Genomic DNA, 13,950 nt, shown 5'->3' on the forward strand with positions numbered 1-13,950 from the left:
GGTTAGTGTTAGGGGACGGGGACGGTTTAGGGTCCAGGTGAGGGTACAGCAACGCTTTAGGGGGAGCGTGCGTGTGAGGGCGTGGGTTAGTGTTAGCGTACGGGTTAGGATTAGGGGACGGGTGAGGGTCCGGCTTCGGGGAAGGGTTAGGGTTAGGGTTCGGGCTAGGGTTAGGGTTAGGGGACGGGGACGGTTTAGGGTCCAGGTGAGGGTACGGCAACGCTTTAGGGGGAGCGTGCGTGTGAGGGCGCGGGTTGGTGTTAGCGTACGGGTTAGGATTAGGGGACGGGTGAGGGTCAGGCTTCGGGGAATGGTTAGGGTTAGGGTTCCGGCTAGGGTTAGGGTTAGGGGATGGGGAAGGTTTAGGGTCCAGGTGAGGGAATGGCAACGATTTAGGGGGAGCGTGCGTGTGAGGGCGCGGGTTAGTGTTAGCGTACGGGTTAGGATTAGGGGACGGGTGAGGGTCAGGCTTCGGGGAAGGGTTAGGGTTAGGGTTTGGGCTAGGGTTAGGGTTAGGGGACGGGGACGATTTAGGGTCCAGGTGAGGGTACGGCAACGCTTTAGGGGGAGCGTGCGTGTGAGGGCGCGGGTTAGTGTTAGCGTATGGGTTAGGATTAGGGGACGGGTGAGGGTCAGGCTTCGGGGAAGGGTTAGGGTTAGGGTTCGGGCTAGGGTTAGGGTTAGGGGACGGGGACGGTTTAGGGTCCAGGAGAGGGTACGGCAACGCTTTAGGGGGAGCGTGCGTGTGAGGGCGCGGGTTAGTGTTAGCGTACGGGTTAGGATAAGGGGACGGGTGAGGGTCAGGCTTCGGGGAAGGGTTAGGGTTAGGGTTCGGTCTAGGGTTAGGGTTAGGGGACGGGGACGGTTTCAGGTCCAGGTGAGGGTACGGCAACGTTTTAGGGGGAGCGTGCGTGTGAGGGCGCGGGTTAATGATAGCGTACGGGTTAGGATTAGGGGACGGGTGAGGGTCAGGCTTCGGGGAAGGGTTAGGGTTAGGGTTCGGGCTAGGGTTAGGGTTAGGGGACGGGGACGGTTTAGGGTCCAGGTGAGGGTACGGCAACGCTTTAGGGGGAGCGTGCGTGTGAGGGCGCGGGTTAGTGTTAGCGTACGGGTTAGGATTAGGGGACGGGTGAGGGTCAGGCTTCGGGGAAGGGTTAGGGTTAGGGTTCGGGCTAGGGTTAGGGTTAGGGGACGGGGACGGTTTAGGGTCCAGGTGAGGGTACGGCAACGCTTTAGGGGGAGCGTGCGTGTGAGGGCACGCGTTAGTGTTAGCGTACGGGTTAGGATTAGGGGACGGGTGAGGGTCAGGCTTCGGGGAAGGGTTAGGGTTAGGGTTCGGGCTAGGGTTAGGGTTAGGGGACGGGGACGGTTTAGGGTCCGGGTGAGGGTACGGCAACGCTTTAGGGGGAGCGTGCGTGTGAGGGCGCGGGTTAGTGTTAGCGTACGGCTTAGGATTAGGGGACAGGTGAGGGTCAGGCTTCGGGAAAGGGTTAGGGTTAGGGTTCGGGCTAGGGTTAGGGTTAGGGGACAGGGACGGTTTAGGGTCCAGGTGAGGGTACGGCAACGCTTTAGGGGGAGCGTGCGTGTGAGGGTGCGGGTTAGTGTTAGCGTACGGGTTAGGATTAGGGGATGGGTGAGGGTCAGGCTTCTGGGAAGGGTTAGGGTTAGGGTTCGGGCTAGGGTTAGGGTTAGGGGACGGGGACGGTTTAGGGTCCAGGTGAGGGTACGGCAACGCTTTAGGGGTAGCGTGCGTGTGAGGGCGCAGGTTAGTGTTAGCGTTCGGCTTAGGATTAGGGGACGGGTGAGGGTCAGGCTTCGGGGAAGGGTTAGGGTTAGGGTTCGGGCTAGGGTTAGGGTTAGGGGACGGGGACGGTTTAGGGTCCAGGTGAGGGTACGGCAACGCTTTAGGGGGAGCGTACGTGTGAGGGCGCGCGTTAGTGTTAGCGTACGGCTTAGGATTAGGGGACGGGTGAGGGTCAGGCTTCGGGGAAGGGTTAGGGTTAGGGTTCGGGCTAGGGTTAGGGTTAGGGGACGGGGACGGTTTAGGGTCCAGGTGAGGGTACGGCAACGCTTTAGGGGGAGTGTGCGTGTGAGGGCGCGGGTTAGTGTTAGCGTACGGCTTAGGATTAGGGACGGGTGAGGGTCAGGCTTCGGGGAAGTGTTAGGGTTAGTGTTCGGGCTAGGGTTAGGGTTAGGGGACGGGGACGGTTTAGGGTCCAGGTGAGGGTACGGCAACGCTTTAGGGGGAGCGTGCGTGTGAGGGCGCGGGTTAGTGTTAGCGTACGGGTTAGGATTAGGGGACGGGTGAGGGTCAGGCTTCCGGGAAGGGTTAGGGTTAGGGTTCGGGCTAGGGTTAGGGTTAGGGGATGGGGACGGTTTAGGGTCCAGGTGAGGGTACGGCAACGCTTTAGGGGGAGCGTGCGTGTGAGGGCGCGGGTTAGTGTTAGCGTACGGGTTAGGATTAGGAGACGGGTGAGGGTCAGGCTTCGGGGAAGGGTTAGGGTTAGGGTTCGGGTTAGGTTTAGGGTTAGGGGACGGGGACGGTTTAGGGTCCAGGTGAGGGTACGGCAACGCTTTAGGGGGAGCGTGCGTGTGAGGGCGCGGGTTAGTGGTAGCGTACGGCTTAGGATTAGGGGACGGGTGAGGGTCAGGCTTCGGGGAAGGGTTAGGGTTAGGGTTCGGGCTAGGGTTAGGGTTAGGGGACGGGGACGGTTTAGGGTTCAGGTGAGGGTACGGCAACGCTTTAGGGGGAGCGTGCGTGTGAGGGCGCGGGTTAGTGTTAGCGTACGGCTTAGGATTAGGGGACGGGTGAGGGTCAGGCTTCGGGGAAGGGTTAGGGTTAGGGTTCGGGCTAGGGTTAGGGTTAGGGGACGGGGACGGTTTAGGGTCCAGGTGAGGGTACGGCAACGCTTTAGGGGGAGCGTGCGTGTGAGGGCGCGGGTTAGTGTTAGCGTACGGGTTAGGTTTAGGGGACGGGTGAGGGTCAGGCTTCGGGGAAGGGTTAGGGTTAGGGTTCGGGCTAGGGTTAGGGTTAGGGGACGGGGACGGTTTAGGGTCCAGGTGAGGGTACGGCAACGCTTTAGGGGGAGCGTGCGTGTGAGGGCGTGGGTTAGTGTTAGCGTACGGGTTAGGATTAGGGGAAGGGTGAGGGTCCGGCTTCGGGGAAGGGTTTGGGTTAGGGTTCGGGCTAGGGTTAGGGTTAGGGGACGGGGACGGTTTAGGGTCCAGGTGAGGGTACGGCAACGCTTTAGGGGGAGCGTGCGTGTGAGGGCGCGGGTTAGTGTTAGCGTACGGGTTAGGATTAGGGGACGGGTGAGGGTCAGGCTTCGGGGATGGGTTAGGGTTAGGGTTCGGGCTAGGGTTAGGGTTAGGGGACGGGGACGGTTTAGGGTCCAGGTGAGGGTACGGCAACGCTTTATGGGGAGCGTGCGTGTGAGGGCGTGGGTTAGTGTTAGCGTACGGGTTAAGATTAGGGGACGGGTGAGGGTCAGGCTTCGGGGAAGGGTTAGGGTTAGGGTTCGGGCTAGGGTTAGGGTTAGGGGACGGGGACGGTTTAGGGTCCATGTGAGGGTACGGCAACGCTTTAGGTGGAGCGTGCGTGTGAGGGCGCGGGTTAGTGTTAGCGTACGGGTTAGGATTAGGGGACGGGTGAGGTTCAGGCTTCGGGGAAGTGTTAGGGTTAGGGTTCGGGCTAGGGTTAGGGTTAGGGGACGGGGACGGTTTAGGGTCCAGGTGAGGGTACGGCAACGCTTTAGGGTGACCGTGCGTGTGAGGGCGCGGGTTAGTTTTAGCGTACGGGTTAGGATTAGGGGACGAGTGAGGGTCAGACTTTGGGGAAGGGTTAGGGTTAGGGTTCGGGCTAGGGTTAGGGTTAGGGGACGGGGACGGTTTAGGGTCCAGGTGAGGGTACGGCAACGCTTTAGGGGCAGCGTGCGTGTGAGGGCGCGGGTTAGTGGTAGCGTACGGCTTAGGATTAGGGGACGGGTGAGGGTCAGGCTTCGGGGAAGGGTTAGGGTTAGGGTTCGGGCTAGGGTTAGGGTTAGGGGACGGGGACGGTTTAGGGTCCAGGTGAGGGTACGGCAACGCTTTAGGGGGAGCGTGCGTGTGAGGGCGCGGGTTAGTGTTAGCGTACGGGTTAGGATTAGGGGACGGGTGAGGGTCAGGCTTCGGGGAAGGGTTAGGGTTAGGGTTCGGGCTAGGGTTAGTGTTAGGGGACGGGGACGGTTTCGGGTCCAGGTGAGGGTACGGCAACGCTTTAGGGGGAGCGTGCGTGTGAGGGCGCGTGTTAGTGTTAGCGTACGGGTTAGGATTAGGGGACGGGTGAGGGTCAGGCTTCGGGGAAGGGTTACGGTTAGGGTTCGGGCTAGGGTCAGGGTTAGGGGACGGGGACGGTTTAGGGTCCAGGTGAGGGTACGGCAACGCTTTAGGGGGAGCGTGCGTGTGAGGGCGCGGGTTAGTGTTAGCGTACGGGTTAGGATTAGGGGACGGGTGAGGGTCAGGCTTCGGGGAATGGTTAGGGTTAGGGTTCCGGCTAGGGTTAGGGTTAGGGGATGGGGAAGGTTTAGGGTCCAGGTGAGGGAACGGCAACGATTTAGGGGGAGGGTGCGTGTGAGGGCGCGGGTTAGTGTTAGCGTACGGGTTAGGATTAGGGGACGGGTGAGGGTCAGGCTTCGGGGAAGGGTTAGGGTTAGGGTTCGGGCTAGGGTTAGGGTTAGGGGATGGGGACGGTTTCTGGTCCAGGTGAGGGTACGGCAACGCTTTAGGGGGAGCGTGCGTGTGAGGGCGCGGGTTAGTGTTAGCGTACGGCTTAGGATTAGGGGACGGGTGAGGGTCAGGCTTCGGGGAAGGGTTAGGGTTAGGGTTCGGGCTAGGGTTAGGGTTAGGGGACGGGGACGGTTTATGGTCCAGGTGAGGTTACGGCAACGCTTTAGGGGGAGCGTGCGTGTGAGGGCGTGGGTTAGTGTTAGCGTACGGGTTAGGATTAGGGGACGGGTGAGGGTCAGGCTTCGGGGAAGGGTTAGGGTTAGGGTTCGGGCTAGGGTTAGGGTTAGGGGACGGGGACGGTTTAGGGTCCAGGTGAGGGTACGGCAACGCTTTAGGGGGAGCGTGCGTGTGAGGGCGCGGGTTAGTGTTAGCGTACGGGTTAGGATTAGGGGACGGGTGAGGGTCAGGCTTCGGGGAAGGGTTAGGGTTAGGGTTCGGGCTAGGGTTAGAGTAAGGGTACGGGGACGGTTTAGGGTCCAGGTGAGGGTACGTCAACGTTTTAGGGGGAGCGTGCGTGTGAGGGGGCGGGTTAGTGTTAGCGTACGGTTTAGGATTAGGGGACGGGTGAGGGTCAGGCTTCGGGGAAGGGTTAGGGTTAGGGTTCGGGCTAGGGTTAGGGTTAGGGGACGGGGACGGTTTAGGGTCCAGGTGAGGGTACGGCAACGCTTTAGGGGGAGCGTGCGTGTGAGGGCCCGGGTTAGTGTTAGCGTACGGGTTAGGATTAGGGGACGGGTGAGGGTCCGGCTTCGGGGAAGGGTTAGGGTTAGGGTTCGGGCTAGGGTTAGGGTTAGGGGACGGGGACGGTTTCGGGTCCAGGTGAGGGTACGGCAACGCTTTAGGGGGAGTGTGCGTGTGAGGGCGCGGGTTACTGTTAGCGTACGGGTTAGGATTAGGGGACGGGTGAGGGTCAGGCTTCGGGGATGGGTTAGGGTTAGGGTTCGGGCTAGGGTTAGGGTTAGGGGACGGGGACGGTTTAGGGTCCAGGTGAGGGTACGGCAACGCTTTAGGGGGAGAGTGAATGTGAGGGCGCGGGTTAGTGTTAGCGTACGGGTTAAGATTAGGGGACGGGTGAGGGTCAGGCTTCGGGGAAGGGTTAGGTTTAGGGTTCGGGCTAGGGTTAGGGTTAGGGGACGGGGACGGTTTTGGGTCCAGGTGAGGGTACGGCAACGCTTTAGGGGGAGCGTGCGTGTGAGGGCGCGGGTTAGTGTTAGCGTACGGGTTAGGATTAGGGGACGGGTGAGGGTCAGGCTTCGGGGAAGGGTTAGGGTTAGGGTTCGGGCTAGGGTTAGGGTTAGGGGACGGGGACGGTTTCGGGTCCAGGTGAGGGTACGGCAACGCTTTAGGGGGAGCGTGCGTGTGAGGGCGCGGGTTAGTGTTAGCGTACGGGTTAGGATTAGGGGACGGGTGAGGGTCAGGCTTCGGGGAAGGGTTAGGGTTAGGGTTCGGGCTAGGGTTAGGGTTAGGGGACGGGGACGGTTTAGGGTCCAGGTGAGGGTACGGCAACGCTTTAGGGGGAGCGTGCGTGTGAGGGCGCGCGTTAGTGTTAGCGTATGGCTTAGGATTAGGGGACGGGTGAGGGTCAGGCTTCGGGGAAGGGTTAGGGTTAGGGATCGGGCTAGGGTTAGGGTTAGGGGACGGGGACGGATTAGGGTCCAGGTGAGGGTACGGCAACGCTTTAGGGGGAGCGTGCGTGTGAGGGCGCGGGTTAGTGTTAGCGTATGGCTTAGGATTAGGGGACGGGTGAGGGTCAGGCTTCGGGGAAGGGTTAGGGTCAGGGTTCGCGCTAGGGTTAGGGTTAGGGGACGGGGACGGTTTCGGGTCCAGGTTAGGGTACGGCAACGCTTTAGGGGGAGCGTGCGTGTGAGGGCGCGGGTTAGTGTTAGCGTACGGGTTAGGATTAGGGGACGGGTGAGGGTCAGGCTTTGGGGAAGGGTTAGGGTTAGGGTTCGGGCTAGGGTTAGGGTTAGGGGACGGGCACGGTTTAGGGTCGAGGTGAGGGTACGGCAACGCTTTAGGGGGAGCGTGCATGTGAGGGCGCGGGTTAGTGTTAGCGTACGGGTTAGGATTAGGGGACGGGTGAGGGTCAGGCTTTGGGGAAGGGTTAGGGTTAGGGTTCGGGCTAGGGTTAGGGTTAGGGGACGGGGACGGTTTAGGGTCCAGGTGAGGGTACGGCAACGCTTTAGGGGGAGCGTGCGTGTGAGGGCGCGGGTTAGTGTTAGCGTACGGGTTAGGATTAGGGGACAGGTGAGGGTCAGGCTTCGGGGAAGTGTTAGGGTTAGGGTTCGGGCTAGGCTTAGGGTTAGGGGACGGGGACGGTTTAGGGTTCAGGTGAGGGTACGGCAACGCTTTAGGGGGAGCGTGCGTGTGAGGGCGCGGGTTAGTGTTAGCGTACGGCTTAGGATTAGGGGACGGGTGAGGGTCAGGCTTCGGGGAAGGGTTAGGGTTAGGGTTCGGGCTACGGTTAGGGTTAGGGGACGGGGAAGGTTTAGGGTCTAGGTGAGGGTACGGCAACGCTTTAGGGGGAGCGTGCGTGTGAGGGCGCGGGTTAGTGTTAGCGTACGGGTTAGGATTAGGGGACGGGTGAGGGTCAGGCTTCGGGGAAGGGTTAGGGTTAGGGTTCGGGCTAGGGTTAGGGTTAGGGGACGGGGACGGTTTAGGGTCCAGGTGAGGGTACGGCAACGCTTTAGGGGGAGCGTGCATGTGAGGGCGCGGGTTAGTGTTAGCGTACGGGTTAGGATTAGGGGACGGGTGAGGGTCAGGCTTTGGGGAAGGGTTAGGGTTAGGGTTCGGGCTAGGGTTAGGGTTAGGGGACGGGCACGGTTTAGGGTCCAGGTGAGGGTACGGCAACGCTTTAGGGGGAGCGTGCATGTGAGGGCGCGGGTTAGTGTTAGCGTACGGGTTAGGATTAGGGGACGGGTGAGGGTCAGGCTTTGGGGAAGGGTTAGGGTTAGGGTTCGGGCTAGGGTTAGGGTTAGGGGACGGGGACGGTTTAGGGTCCAGGTGAGGGTACGGCAACGCTTTAGGGGGAGCGTGCGTGTGAGGGCGCGGGTTAGTGTTAGCGTACGGGTTAGGATTAGGGGACAGGTGAGGGTCAGGCTTCGGGGAAGGGTTAGGGTTAGGGTTCGGGCTAGGGTTAGGGTTAGGGGACGGGGACGGTTTAGGGTTCAGGTGAGGGTACGGCAACGCTTTAGGGGGAGCGTGCGTGTGAGGGCGCGGGTTAGTGTTAGCGTACGGCTTAGGATTAGGGGACGGGTGAGGGTCAGGCTTCGGGGAAGGGTTAGGGTTAGGGTTCGGGCTACGGTTAGGGTTAGGGGACGGGGAAGGTTTAGGGTCTAGGTGAGGGTACGGCAACGCTTTAGGGGGAGCGTGCGTGTGAGGGCGCGGGTTAGTGTTAGCGTACGGGTTAGGATTAGGGGACGGGTGAGGGTCAGGCTTCGGGGAAGGGTTAGGGTTAGGGTTCGGGCTAGGGTTAGGGTTAGGGGACGGGGACGGTTTAGGGTCCAGGTGAGGGTACGGCAACGCTTTAGGTGGAGCGTGCGTGTGAGGGCGCGGGTTAGTGTTAGCGTACGGGTTAGGATTAGGGGACGGGTGAGGGTCAGGCTTCGGGGAAGGGTTAGGGTTAGGGTTCGGGCTAGGGTTAGGGTTAGGGGACGGGGACGGTTTAGGGTCCAGGTGAGGGTACGGCAACGCTTTAGGGGGACCGTGCGTGTGAGGGCGCGGGTTCGTGTTAGCGTACGGGTTAGGATTAGGGGACGGGTGAGGGTCAGGCTTCGGGGAAGGGTTAGGGTTAGGGTTCGGGCTAGGGTTAGGGTTAGGGGACGGGGACGGTTTAGGGTCCAGGTGAGGGTACGGCAACGCTTTAGGGGGAGCGTGCGTGTGAGGGCGCGGGTTAGTGGTAGCGTACGGCTTAGGATTAGGGGACGGGTGAGGGTCAGGCTTCGGGGAAGGGTTAGGGTTAGGGTTCGGGCTAGGGTTAGGGTTAGGGGACGGGGACGGTTTAGGGTCCAGGTGAGGGTACGGCAACGCTTTAGGGGGAGCGTGCGTGTGAGGGCGCGGGTTAGTGTTAGCGTACGGGTTAGGATTAGGGGACGGGTGAGGGTCAGGCTTCGGGGAAGGGTTAGGGTTAGGGTTCGGGCTAGGGTTAGTGTTAGGGGACGGGGACGGTTTCGGGTACAGGTGAGGGTACGGCAACGCTTTAGGGGGAGCGTGCGTGTGAGGGCGCGTGTTAGTGTTAGCGTACGGGTTAGGATTAGGGGACGGGTGAGGGTCAGGCTTCGGGGAAGGGTTACGGTTAGAGTTCGGGCTAGGGTCAGGGTTAGGGGACGGGGACGGTTTAGGGTCCAGGTGAGGGTACGGCAACGCTTTAGGGGGAGCGTGCGTGTGAGGGCGCGGGTTAGTGTTAGCGTACGGGTTAGGATTAGGGGACGGGTGAGGGTCAGGCTTCGGGGAATGGTTATGGTTAGGGTTCCGGCTAGGGTTAGGGTTAGGGGATGGGGAAGGTTTAGGGTCCAGGTGAGGGAACAGCAACGATTTAGGGGGAGCGTGCGTGTGAGGGCGCGGGTTAGTGTTAGCGTACGGGTTAGGATTAGGGGACGGGTGAGGGTTCGGCTTCGGGGAAGGGTTAGGGTTAGGGTTCGGGCTAGGGTTAGGGTTAGGGGACGGGGACGGTTTAGGGTCCAGGTGAGGGTACGGCAACGCTTTAGGGGGAGCGTGCGTGTGAGGGCGCGGGTTAGTGTTAGCGTACGGGTTAGCATTAGGGGACGGGTGAGGGTCAGGCTTCGGGGATGGGTTAGGGTTAGGGTTTGGGCTAGGGTTAGGGTTAGGGGACGGGGACGGTTTAGGGTCCAGGTGAGTGTACGGCAAGGCTGTAGGGGGAGCGTGCGTGTGAGGGCGTGGGTTAGTGTTAGCGTACGGGTTAAGATTAGGGGACGGGTGAGGGTCAGGCTTCGGGGAAGGGTTAGGGTTAGGGTTCGGGCTAGGGTTAGGGTTAGGGGACGGGGACGGTTTCGGGTCCAGGTGAGGGTACGGCAACACTTTAGGTGGAGCGTGCGTGTGAGGGCGCGGGTTAGTGTTAGCGTACGGGTTAGGATTAGGGGATGGGTGAGGGTCAGGCTTCGGGGAAGGGTTAGGGTTAGGGTTCAGGCTAGGGTTAGGGTTAGGGGACGGGGACGGTTTAGGGTCCAGGTGAGGGTACGGCAACGCTTTAGGGGGAGCGTGCGTGTGAGGGCGCGGGTTAGTGTTAGCGTACGGGTTAGGATTAGGGGACGGGTGAGGGTCAGGCTTCGGGGAAGGGTTAGGGTTAGGGTTCGGGCTAGGGTTAGGGTTAGGGGACGGGGACGGTTTAGGGTCCAGGTGAGCGTACGGCAACGCTTTAGGGGGAGCGTGCGTGTGAGGGCGCGGGTTAGTGGTAGCGTATGGCTTAGGTTTAGGGGACGGGTGAGGGTCAGGCTTCGGGGAAGGGTTAGGGTTAGGGTTCGGGCTAGGGTTAGGGTTAGGGGACGGGGACGGTTTAGGGTCCAGGTGAGGGTACGGCAACGCTTTAGGGGGAGCGTGCGTGTGAGGGCGCGGGTTAGTGTTAGCGTACGGGTTAGGATTAGGGGACGGGTGAGGGTCAGGCTTCGGGGAAGGGTTAGGGTTAGGGTTCGGGCTAGGGTTAGTGTTAGGAGACGGGGACGGTTTCGGGTACAGGTGAGGGTACGGCAACGCTTTAGGGGGAGCATGCGTGTGAGGGCACGTGTTAGTGTTAGCGTACGGGTTAGGATTAGGGGACGGGTGAGGGTCAGGCTTCGGGGAAGGGTTACGGTTAGGGTTCGGGCTAGGGTCAGGGTTAGGGGACGGGGACGGTTTAGGGTCCAGGTGAGGGTACGGCAACGCTTTAGGGGGAGCGTGCGTGTGAGGGCGCGGGTTAGTGTTAGCGTACGGGTTAGGATTAGGGGACGGGTGAGGGTTAGGCTTCGGGGAATGGTTAGGGTTAGGGTTCCGGCTAGGGTTAGGGTTAGGGGATGGGGAAGGTTTAGGGTCCAGGTGAGGGAACGGCAACGATTTAGGGGGAGCGTGCGTGTGAGGGCGCGGGTTAGTGTTAGCGTACGGGTTAGGATTAGGGGACGGGTGAGGGTCAGGCTTCGGGGAAGGGTTAGGGTTAGGGTTCGGGCTAGGGTTAGGGTTAGGGGACGGGGACGGTTTAGGGTTCAGGTGAGGGTACGGCAACGCTTTAGGGGGAGCGTGCGTGTGAGGGCGCGGGTTAGTGTTAGCGTACGGCTTAGGATTAGGGGACGGGTGAGGGTCAGGCTTCGGGGAAGGGTTAGGGTTAGGGTTCGGGCTACGGTTAGGGTTAGGGGACGGGGAAGGGTTAGCGTCCAAGTGAGGGTACGGCAATGCTTTAGGGGGAGCGTGCGTGTGAGGGCGCGGGTTAGTGTTAGCGTACGGGTTAGGATTAGGGGACGGGTGAGGGTCAGGCTTCGGGGAAGGGTTAGGGTTAGGGTTCGGGCTAGGGTTAGGGTTAGGGTACGGGGACGGTTTAGGGTCCAGGTGAGGGTACGGCAACGCTTTAGGGGGAGCGTGCGTGTGAGGGCGCGGGTTAGTCTTAGCGTACGGGTTAGGATTAGGGGACGGGTGAGTGTCAGGCTTCGGGGAAGGGTTAGGGTTAGGGTTCGGGCTAGAGTTAGGGTTAGGGGACGGGGACGGTTTAGGGTCCAGGTGAGGGTACGGCAACATTTTAGGGGGAGCGTGCGTGTGAGGGCGCGGGTAAGTGTTCGCGTACGGGTTAGGATTAGGGGACGGGTGAGTGTCCGGCTTCGGGGAAGGGTTAGGGTTAGGGTTCGGGCTAGGGTTAGGGTTAGGGTACGGGGACGATTTAGGGTCCAGGTGAGGGTACGGCAACGCTTTAGGGGGAGCGTGCGTGTGAGGGCGCGGGTTAGTGTTAGCGTACGGGTTAGGATTAGGGGACGGGTGAGGGTCAGGCTTCGGGGATGGGTTAGGGTTAGGGTTCGGGCTAGGGTTAGGGTTAGGGGACGGGGACGGTTTCGGGTCCAGGTGAGTGTACGGCAACGCTTTAGGGGGAGCGTGCGTGTGAGGGCGTGGGTTAGTGTTAGCGTACGGGTTAAGATTAGGGGACGGGTGAGGGTCAGGCTTCGGGGAAGGGTTAGGGTTAGGGTTCGGGCTAGGGTTATGGTTAGGGGACGGGGACGGTTTAGGGTCCAGGTGAGGGTACGGCAACGCTTTAGGTGGAGCGTGCGTGTGAGGGCGCGGGTTAGTGTTAGCGTACGGGTTAGGATTAGGGGACGGGTGAGGGTCAGGCTTCGGGGAAGGGTTAGGGTTAGGGTGCGGGCTAGGGTTAGGGTTAGGGGACGGGGACGGTTTAGGGTCCAGGTGAGGGTACGGCAACGCTTTAGGGGGACCGTGCGTGTGAGGGCGCGGGTTCGTGTTAGCGTACGGGTTAGGATTAGGGGACGGGTGAGGGTCAGGCTTCGGGGAAGGGTTAGGGTTAGGGTTCGGGCTAGGGTTAGGGTTAGGGGACGGGGACGGTTTAGGGTCCAGGTGAGGGTACGGCAACGCTTTAGGGGGAGCGTGCGTGTGAGGGCGCGGGTTAGTGGTAGCGTACGGCTTAGGATTAGGGGACGGGTGAGGGTCAGGCTTCGGGGAAGGGTTAGGGTTAGGGTTCGGGCTAGGGTTAGGGTTAGGGGACGGGGACGGTTTAGGGTCCAGGTGAGGGTACGGCAACGCTTTAGGGGGAGCGTGCGTGTGAGGGCGCGGGTTAGTGTTAGCGTACGGGTTAGGATTAGGGGACGGGTGAGGGTCAGGCTTCGGGGAAGGGTTAGGGTTAGGGTTCGGGCTAGGGTTAGTGTTAGGGGACGGGGACGGTTTCGGGTACAGGTGAGGGTACGGCAACGCTTTAGGGGGAGCGTGCGTGTGAGGGCGCGTGTTAGTGTTAGCGTACGGGTTAGGATTAGGGGACGGGTGAGGGTCAGGCTTCGGGGAAGGGTTACGGTTAGAGTTCGTGCTAGGGTCAGGGTTAGGGGACGGGGACGGTTTAGGGTAGAGGTGAGGGTACGGCAACGCTTTAGGGGGAGCGTGCGTGTGAGGGCGCGGGTTAGTGTTAGCGTACGGGTTAGGATTAGGGGACGGGTGAGGGTCAGGCTTCGGGGAATGGTTAGCGTTAGGGTTCCGGCTAGGGTTAGGGTTAGGGGATGGGGAAGGTTTAGGGTCCAGGTGAGGGAACAGCAACGATTTAGGGGGAGCGTGCGTGTGAGGGCGCGGGTTAGTGTTAGCGTACGGGTTAGGATTAGGAGACGGGTGAGGGTCAGGCTTCGGGGAAGGGTTAGGGTTAGGGTTCGGGCTAGGGTTAGGGTTAGGGGACGGGGACGGTTTAGGGTTCAGGTGAGGGTACGGCAACGCTTTAGGGGGAGCGTGCGTGTGAGGGCGCGGGTTAGTGTTAGCGTACGGCTTAGGATTAGGGGACGGGTGAGGGTCAGGCTTCGGGGAAGGGTTAGGGTTAGGGTTCGGGCTAGGGTTAGGGTTAGGGGACGGGGACGGTTTCGGGTCCAGGTGAGGGTACGGCAACGCTTTAGAGGGAGCGTGCGTGTGAGGGCGCGGGTTAGTGTTAGCGTACGGGTTAGGATTAGGGGATGGGTGAGGGTCAGGCTTCGGGGAAGGGTTAGGGTTAGGGTTCGGGCTAGGGTTAGTGTTAGGGGACGGGGACGGTTTCCGGTACAGGTGAGGGTACGGCAACGCTTTAGGGGGAGCGTGCGTGTGAGGGCGCGTGTTAGTATTAGCGTACGGGTTAGGATTAGGGGACGGGTGAGGGTCAGGCTTCGGGGAATGGTTAGGGTTAGGGTTCCGGCTAGGGTTAGGGTTAGGGGATGGGGAAGGTTTAGGGTCCAGGTGAGGGAACAGCAACGATTTAGGGGGAGCGTGCGTGTGAGGGCGCGGGTTAGTGTTAGCGTACGGGTTAGGATTAGGGGACGGGTGAGGGTCAGGCTTCGGGGAATGTTTAGGGTTAGGGTTCGGGCTAGGGTTAGGGTTAGGGGACGGGGACGGTTTAGGGTTCAGGTGAGGGTACGGCAACGCTTTAGGGGGAGCGTGCGTGTGAGGGCGCGGGTTAGTGTTAGCGTACGGCTTAGGATTAGGGGACGGGTGAGGGTCAGGCTTCGGGGAAGGGTTAGGGTTAGGGTTCGGGCTAGGGTTAGG

The sequence above is a fragment of the Stenella coeruleoalba genome (assembly GCF_951394435.1).
Source record: "Stenella coeruleoalba genome assembly, contig: scaffold_242, whole genome shotgun sequence".
Taxonomy (NCBI): domain Eukaryota; kingdom Metazoa; phylum Chordata; class Mammalia; order Artiodactyla; family Delphinidae; genus Stenella; species Stenella coeruleoalba.